General features: G+C 38.3%; 1 non-coding gene across 1 annotated transcript; it reads right to left on the bottom strand.

Annotated features, from left to right (window-relative positions):
* Positions 1–421: 421 nt before the first annotated feature.
* LOC148565057 (small nucleolar RNA R71) lies at positions 422–528 on the bottom strand. The gene has a single exon (XR_015885252.1). It is a non-coding gene; the product is annotated as a small nucleolar RNA R71 (small nucleolar RNA).
* Positions 529–8,866: the final 8,338 nt, after the last annotated feature.

Raw genomic sequence — 8,866 nt, 5'->3', positions numbered from 1 at the left:
TATGGATCACAATAATGCTGTTAATGCCAATGTGGCAAATCCGAATGGGGATGATCAACAAAGGAGAGTGCTTGGCTCTTACTCTGCTCCTACTGCAGATCTTTATGGAAAAAGCATTGTGGTGCCTCCTAAAGCTGCGAACAACTTTGAGTTGAAGCCACAATTGGTCACCATGGTGTAACAAAACTGCCAGTATCATGGTCTTCCCCACGAAGACCCAAATCAATTTATTTCTAATTTTCTGCAGATTTGTGATACTGTGAAGACAAATCCAGAGGTGTACAAACTCATGCTCTTCCCATTTTCTCTGAGGGATAGAGCAAAGCTATGGCTAGATTCACAATCCAAGGAGAGCTTGGATACTTGGAACAAGGTTGTTATTGAGTTTCTTACTAAATTTTTCCCACCAAAGAAGCTGACTAAGCTTAGAGTGGAGGTTCAGACCTTCAGGCAAAAGGATGGTGAAACTCTTTATGAAGCTTGGGAGAGGTACAAGCTACTGACTAGGCAATGCCCTCCGGACATGTTCTCCAAATGGACCCAGCTAGATATCTTTTATGAAGGCTTGATGACAAGTCATCTTATCCTAGTATTTCAAGCATTTTTTCACTTGTTTTATAGGTTTTATACACTTTCTTGAGTTACAAGTAAGCCATTTGGGTAGAAATTCATATGTATTTGGATTCAATCAACCATGAGTAAATTGATGCATTTTCATGAGGTTTTATGCTTAATTGCGTATAGATCAAGAATGAGAAGAAGTCTCATGGTTTTAGCATAGCTTTGATGCATTTGTTGATTGATGACATGTGACCAAAAAAGCTTGGAGGAAGGTTGAAAAAATGGGATGGCAACAATGGAAATGAAGGCAGCAAAACCACCCTGAGAAGAGCTCAAGTTTGTGCCAACGTTTGCCTCAAACTTGAGGTCAAACGTTGGCTTAAGAACAAGCCCTGGAGAAGCCAATGTTTGCACCAATGTTTGCCTCAAACTTGAGGTCAAACGCTGGTTCAAAATTATACCTTGGAGAAGCCAAAGTTTGCGCCAATGTTTGCCTCAAACTTGAGGTCAAACGTTGGTGCAACAACAAGCCCTGGAGAAGCCAAAGTTTGCGCCAACGTTTGCCTCAAACTTGAGGTCAAACGTTGGCTCAAAAACTAACCCTGAGGGAAGCAACGTTTGCACCAACGTTTGCCTCAAACTTGAGGTCAAACGTTGGCTCACAAATACACCAGGGGAGGCTTAACATTTGTGCCAACGTTTGCCTCACACTTGAGGTCAAACGTTGGCACAATTACTATACCAGGGGGACTTAAAGTTTGCGCCAACGTTTGCTTCAAACTTGAGGTCAAACGTTGGCTGCAATATGGCCTTGGAGGGAGCACGTTTGAGCTCACGTTTGACCTCAAACGTGAACTCAAACATGAGTGACAGAAAGAGCACCATTTTGGATAAGGCTAACACTCCAACGTTTGAGTTAAAGTTTGCCTCAAACTTTGACTCAAACTTAAAGGCTCCAAAGTCCAACTTGCAAACGGATTTCTTCTCAAGTCCAAGAGCAATCAACTAAGGCTATCTTCAATCCAATTCCATCAAGGCCAAGGCCTAAATTCAAGGCTTCAAGACCATTAGAAGAAAGTGTATAAATAGAAGTTAGTTTGATTTAGAATAAGGGACGGGAACTTTTACTTTGAACGTTTTTTACCTCTTTTAGAATTTTTCATTCTGTAACTTTGATTTTGGATCTGGGAGGAGAATTGAATTCTCTTCCTCTCTGGGTTTCTTGTTTTCTTTTCGGCAAATCTTGCTTGAGTCTTGGGTGTTGAGAATTGAGGAAATTCTATCTCAATCTCACCTTGAGATCTCTCTCTGTTTTCTTTTACTGCACCATTGGATAAGTTGAGATTTGAATTTATTTCTCCTACTGTTTGACTTTAATTCTCTTGCAATTGATCTTTGAATTGGATCAATGAAGGTAGTGAGATCTAGACTTGGTTTTCTAGTGTCTTGGCCCCTGAGATCCTGCATTTTTCTTTCTGTTTATTTGCTGAATGCTTCTTGAAGCTGATTTACTTTTCTGTTTGAAATCAATCTCAATTTATTTCATCATCTAGTCTTCTGCTTGTTGCAATTTAGTTTTACTTGTTTACATTTATTAAGTTTCAGTCATTTATATTTCTTGCAATCTAAGTTTCTGCAATTTATATTACTTGCACTTTAAGATTCAGCTTCTCTACTTTCTTTGCCCTTTAATTTACAGTCAATTACCCCTTTCCTTTTACAATTTCATGCAATTTAGCTTCTGTCAATTACAAATCACTCAAATCAACTTTTGTTCGCTTGACTAAATCAACCACTAAACTAAAATTGCTCAATCCTTCAATCACGTGAGTTATTATTACTTGATGCGACCCGGTACACTTGCCAGTGAGTTTTATGTTGGATCGTTTTCCACACATCATGTTTTTGGAGCCGTTGCCGGAGATTGATTAGGTTGACAATGATTAAGTGAGGTGGTAATCTAGATCAAGCAATTTTTCTTTTCTATTTCTTTAATTTTTGACTAACCCACTAACTGTTTGAATTTTTGCTTAAGCCAACTAAAATCTCACTTTAGCAACAGAGTAAAGTTTTCCTAGTGTTGCTGGTTCTGTACATTCCTTGTGTTTTTGCTTGCTGAGTATATGACAGAACAAATTTTCTTCTATTAATCTTTTAAGCCTCTCAACTGTTTGACACATTGTGTCAACTAACCCTCTAACCATATCTTGGCATGAGTATATTCAATCTTCATTTGGATTGGTTGTGATTGTGCAGATCATGGAAGAGAACCCAATGAATCTCAATCATTGTGGGAGTGGTGTCCTCACCCTAGATGATAATACAACCCATGAATTGGAGCATTCACTCATCACCATGAACGATGTTGCTCAATGGCTTGAAGCCTTCCCACAAGGAAGCATCACCAGATGGGAGGATCTAGTGAGTGAATTCTTGGCCAAGTTGAAACCACCCCAGGAAATTGGTAAGCTAGAGGCAGAAGCGCAATCATCCACACAAGAGAAGAGAGTGATGGAAATTGAAGGTGTAAGTGTAATCATGGCCCAGAACAACCAGATACACCAACAACTTCAGCAACAATTGGAGCTGATGGTCAGAAAAGTAAATGAGCTGCGAACTGCTGTAGTAAATGCTCACAACCTACCTCAAAACTCACATGATTGGAATCAACCTGAAAAATGTTTTGGAGCAATTAACTATGAGCAACAAAGTCCTGAGCGATTACACTCTCCAAATAGTACCTCAAGTCTGTTCCAACACAAACCTCAGGGTGAGTGTACAACCCACCCTGGAGGACTTATTCCAACTGTAGGAGGAGTGAGCACCAAAATCAAGGACCAAGGAACCTCAATTACAACAACCATTACGCACTACCACAACACACATACTTCCAACCCCATCATACTTCACAATTCTCCCAAAATAACTCTCATTAACCATCCCATTCTACACCCTACAACCAGCCACACACATCACAAGACACCCAAAGGATCTCCAACTTGGAGATATCGATGGAAAAGATGATGAAGCACCAAGAGATAATGATGGAGAAGTTCATAAAAATTCAAGAGATGGCAAGACAAGATCAGGAAGCAGCAAAGAAAGATCAAGCCATAACAAGCAAAAACCCAGAAGCCTCAATCATAAAACTTGAAAGGAAAATGGAGTAAATGGATAAACACATTGCATAAATAGGGGAGAAAGGGACAAATACCATCCCCATAGCCACTAAAGATGACCCAAAGGACAACGAAAAAGTTGCTAGGTGGGAGAAATGGAAATCAAACATAGAGGAAAGTGAGAGGGCTATAGAAAAAAACAATCATCCAAGAAAAGCATCACAGAGAAGTTTCACAAGAAGAAACAGAGGAAAGAAATCTCACTGTAAGAGGAGAAGATCAAAGGCAACAGGATTTTCAACCCCCCATGATCAAAGGATGAGATGTCAAGCTAGTGACAATAAAGAAGCGCTTGTTGGGAGGCAACCCAACCTGAGGTAGTTTTCTTTCCATCCAATAAAAAAGGCTAAGTAGCTTTATCTACATTCCAAGGAGCTAAGTTTGGTGTTGTACACCAAAACAATTCAAGGGAGAATGAAGGATGCTAAGTTTGGTGTTCCACCAAAAATCTCATTTAAAAACACATTCTCACCTTCTGCATAAAGGGTTACTAGCTCCAAGCAATCAGAGAAATTACTTAACCAATGTCTGGTTTCTAGTTGTTAGTTTTATTTCTTTTGAAAAAGAAAGAGTTTCACACATGGTTAATTTGATGCATGAGAACCATTGGCAAGGTACTAAGTTTGGTGTTCCCACACCAAAGTAAGTTCAAAAGCCCACAAACAATTCATGCATGCTAACCATTTTTCAAGTGCTTGGGGAACAAGCAACTTTCAATATCATTGCAGAGTATCATACAAGTTTTTGGAAGGATTAAGCATCATCACTCAAAGAAATAAAAGAGGAATGTTAAGACCAGCAATGATGATGATGAGAAGTAATGCAAGTAAACTCCAAAAGGTTGTATTGTTAAGTGATTATTTTGCATCAGACACTGCTATGATTGGAAGTGATATTGTATCCCTGTCTGTATGTCTGTCTAGTATAGTTTCTCTATAATTCAATAATTGAGATGCTTGATTATTCACAACACTACACTCTTCAAACTTGCTTGCACTCAAAATTTCAAAAAGGCATCACATGACAGTTCTTTGAAAAGAAGGATTGAGGAATTAAACAGTTTTGAGGCAAGCAAAAGATTAGGAGAAGCGGTGGTTCTAGTTGTATGATTTTGCATTGAGGTTGCATGCTTATGAAAACTTGCATGGGAGCTCATAGGCAGGATATAGAGTTTAAAGAAGTATTGTGGAGATTTTCAAATATTTATTGATCCAAGAAGCAGCAAACAAAAGAAAATAAAGAAAATACAAAAACAAAAGAACATGGCCCAAGGCTCTGAGCATCAATTACTAGGCAGAAAAGAAGAAAGAAACAAGAACTCAAAGAGTTGTTATCCTAGTAAATGCTTGTGGTCGAATTGTGTCAAAGAGAGAGGCTTGAGCAAGTAAATTCTTAGGGGTGCTTTAACACATAATACCTTAAAACCAACTGGTTTAGGAGTATTGATTGAAAGCTTATCTAAAGAGCTGCTTTGAGACATGACACTTAGAGTCAAGGCCAAAACACAGAAATTATAAGCTGCTTCAAGGTGATTACCTATAGAGAGATCTCCATGATATCATTTGGACGAAAGTCCTAGGACCTAAGACTTCCAAGATGTAGGGACTAGTAAGCACTGAAGCCCTTGCATGAGCATATAATTTAGAGTTCACCCCACTGTCACTTAATCACTTTACTCACAGGATATGACAAGTTATTCTTCAATCCACTTCTAATTGAAAGAACCTTTAAGCATAATTATTTTCTTGCTTGGGGACAAGCAAGGTTTAAGTTTGGTATTGTGATGACAAGTCATCTTATCCTAGTTTTCCAAGCATTTTTTCACTTGTTTTATAGGTTTCATACACTTTCTTGAGTTACAAGTAAGCCATTTGGGTAGAAATTCATATGTATTTGGATTCAATCAAACATGAGTAAATTGATGCATTTTCATGAGATTTTATGCTTAATTGCTTATAGATCAAGGATGAGAATAAGTCTCATGGTTTTAGCATAGCTCTGATGCATTTGTTGATTGATGACAGGTGACCAAAAGGCTTGGAGGAAGGTTGAAGAAAGGGGATGGTAGCAATGGAAATGAAGGTAGCAAAACCACCCTGAGAAGAGCTCAAGTTTGTGCCAACGTTTGCCTCAAACTTGAAGTCAAACGTTGGCTTAAGAACAAGCCCTGGAGAAGCCAACGTTTGCACCAACGTTTGCCTCAAACTTGAGGTCAAACGTTGGAGCAACAACAAGCCCTGGAGAAGCCAAAGTTTACGCCAACGTTTGCCTCAAACTTGAGGTCAAACGTTGGCTGCAACATGGCCTTAGAGGGAGCACGTTTGAGCTCATGTTTGACCTCAAACGTGAGTGACAGAAAGAGCACTGTTTTGTATAAGGCTAACACTCCAACGTTTGAGTGAAAGTTTGCCTCAAGTTACAAACGGATTTCTTCTCAAGTCCAAGAGCAATCAACTGAGGCTATCTTCAATCCAATTCCATTAAGGCCAAGGCCCAAATTCAAGGCTTCAAGACCATTAGAAGAAAGTGTATAAATAGAAGTTAGTTTGATTTAGAATAAGGGATGGGAACTTTTACTTTGAACATTTTTTACCTCTTTTAGAATTTTTCATTCTATAACTTTGATTTTGGATCTGGGAGGAGAATTGAATTCTCTTCCTCTCTGGGTTTCTTGTTTTCTTTTCGGCAAATCTTGCTTGAGTCTTGGGTGTTGAGAATTGAGGAAATTCTGTCTCAATCTCACCTTGAGATCTCTCTCTGTTTTCTTTCATTGCACCATTGGATAAATTGAGATTTGAATTTATTTCTCCTACTGTTTGACTTTAATTCTCTTGCAATTGATCTTTGAATTGGATCAAGGAAGGTAGTGAGATCTACACTTGGTTTTCTAGTCTCTTGACCCCTGAGATCCTGCATTTTTCTTTCTGTTTATTTGCTGAATGCTTCTTGAAGCTGATTTACTTTTCTATTTGAAATCAATCTCAAGTTATTTCATCATCCAGTCTTCTGCTTGTTGCAATTTAGTTTTACTTGTTTAAATTTCTGCAATCCCAATTCCCAATTCCTTTTATAATTCAAGCAATTTATATTTCTTGCACTTTAAGTTTCAGTCATTTACATTTCTTGGAATCTAAGTTTCTGCAATTTATATTACTTGCACTTTAAGATTCAGCTTCTCTACTTTCTTTACCCTTTAATTTACAGTCAATTACCCTTCTCCTTTTACAATTTCATACAATTTAGCTTCTGTCAATTACAAATCACTCAAATCAACTCTTGTTCGCTTGACTAAATCAACCACTAAACTAAAATTGCTCAATCCTTGATGCCAGGGCATTTTGGCCAGTTTCACTGACCTTGTCTTTAATGTTTTTAAGGTAGTTTCATGCATTTTCTTAGAAAATAAGCTAGTTTTGGGTAGATATTCACTTACATCTTGATTCAAGCATACATTGTGCACTTTACATGATTTCATGAGAATTTTGCATGAATTATATGACAAATTAGAGGATGCATGTCTCATAATTTGGATTAGAACTTTGATGCACTTTATTGCTTGATTTCAGGACAAAGGAAGCAAGGAAGAACCACGTTAGCAGCCACGTTAGTCTAACTAACGTGACCACAAATGTGGAATGAGAGCTAGCTTGCAACGTTAATGAGAAAAGTAATTGCCAATAACGCCCTCGAAGCCATCATAACCCACGTTAAGAGTCACGTTAACTAAGTTAACGTGAACTCTAACGAGGAAGAAAGAAAATGGAGCCAACATTAGTGACACTTACCTTTGTCACTAACGTTGGACCAAGCTCATAAGTGGCCACGTTAAGAGCCACGTTAACTTAGTTAACATGGACTCTAACGTTAAGAAGAAAAAGAGAAGCCAAAGGTAAGTGTCACTAACGTTCTCGAAGGATTGGCATTACTACGTTAGAAGCCACGTTAACCTAGTTAACATGGACGCTAACGTAGGGACAAGGGAGGACTCTCCACGTTATTGGGAAAGGTAAGTCCCAATAACGTGTGCGAAGGACCAAGAGGCAAAGTTAGTGGTCACATTAGTGCCACTAACGTTGAAGTCAACGTTATCATATTTGGGTTAGGAACGTTAGTGAAAAAGGTGATTGTCACTAACGTTCTCGAACCCACACTTTCACTTAACGTTGACACCACTAACGTCCTGAGTCAAAGTCCCTGCCTACTTCACCTTTTCTCTCTGCAAGCAAAGCTAAGCCCAATGAAAAGGATAACTGCTTCAAACTCACGATTCAGAAGCCCATACCCAAGACTTGAAGAGCCAACTAGAAGATCGGAAGAGTAGTATATATAGGAGTAGCTTTGAATTAGTTTGGGGGGTTAAAAACTTTAGGGAGCCTTTGGCATAGAACTACTCTCTGTATTTTACTTTCTCTGCACTTCTAGTTTTACTTTCATCATGTATTCTCCATCTTTGTTTTCATCTTCCAGAGCTATGAACAACTAAACCCCTTTCATTGGGTTAGGAAGCTCTGTTGTAATTTGATGGATCAATATTAGTTTTCATTCTCCTTTTTCTATCTTTTCTATTGATTTTACTTGAAAGCTTTCGATCTTCATCCAATTGGGTAGTTATCTTGGAAAAGAAGCTATTCATACTTGGATCTCTTCTGAACCTTGAAAGAGGAATGAAGAGATCATGCTAGAAATGTTTTCTCATGCTGGACCAAATTGGGTTTGGATGGATATGTGACTATAATCCCACCAACACCTGATTTGGGAAATGCATGTGGTATAATCAGTGACCATACTTCATCTCTTCTCATGAGCAATTGACCAAGGAATTGGCTATTGATCAAGATTTGAGAGATTGAATTACCAAGAAATTGGAATTCGATCAATTAAGATTGCCAAGGAGATAAATGAATGCATTGATTGAGGAAGAGATGAAAATGAACTTGATCCGGAGAATGCAACATCTCCTGAGCCCAATGAACTCCCATTTCTGATCTTACCCATTCTCTTTAATTTCTGCCATTTACTTTTTTGAGCAATTACCCCATTCTCATTTAAGATTCTGCAATTTACTTTCCGCCATTTACATTCAGCTCTTTATTTCTAGCATTTACTTTTTCTGCTATTTACTTTCC

Source organism: Arachis ipaensis, chromosome B5, assembly GCF_059453495.1.
Source record: "Arachis ipaensis isolate K30076 ecotype BB chromosome B5, ASM5945349v1, whole genome shotgun sequence".
NCBI classification, from domain to species: Eukaryota; Viridiplantae; Streptophyta; class Magnoliopsida; order Fabales; family Fabaceae; genus Arachis; species Arachis ipaensis.
This window is presented reverse-complemented; position numbering and strand designations above follow the sequence as displayed.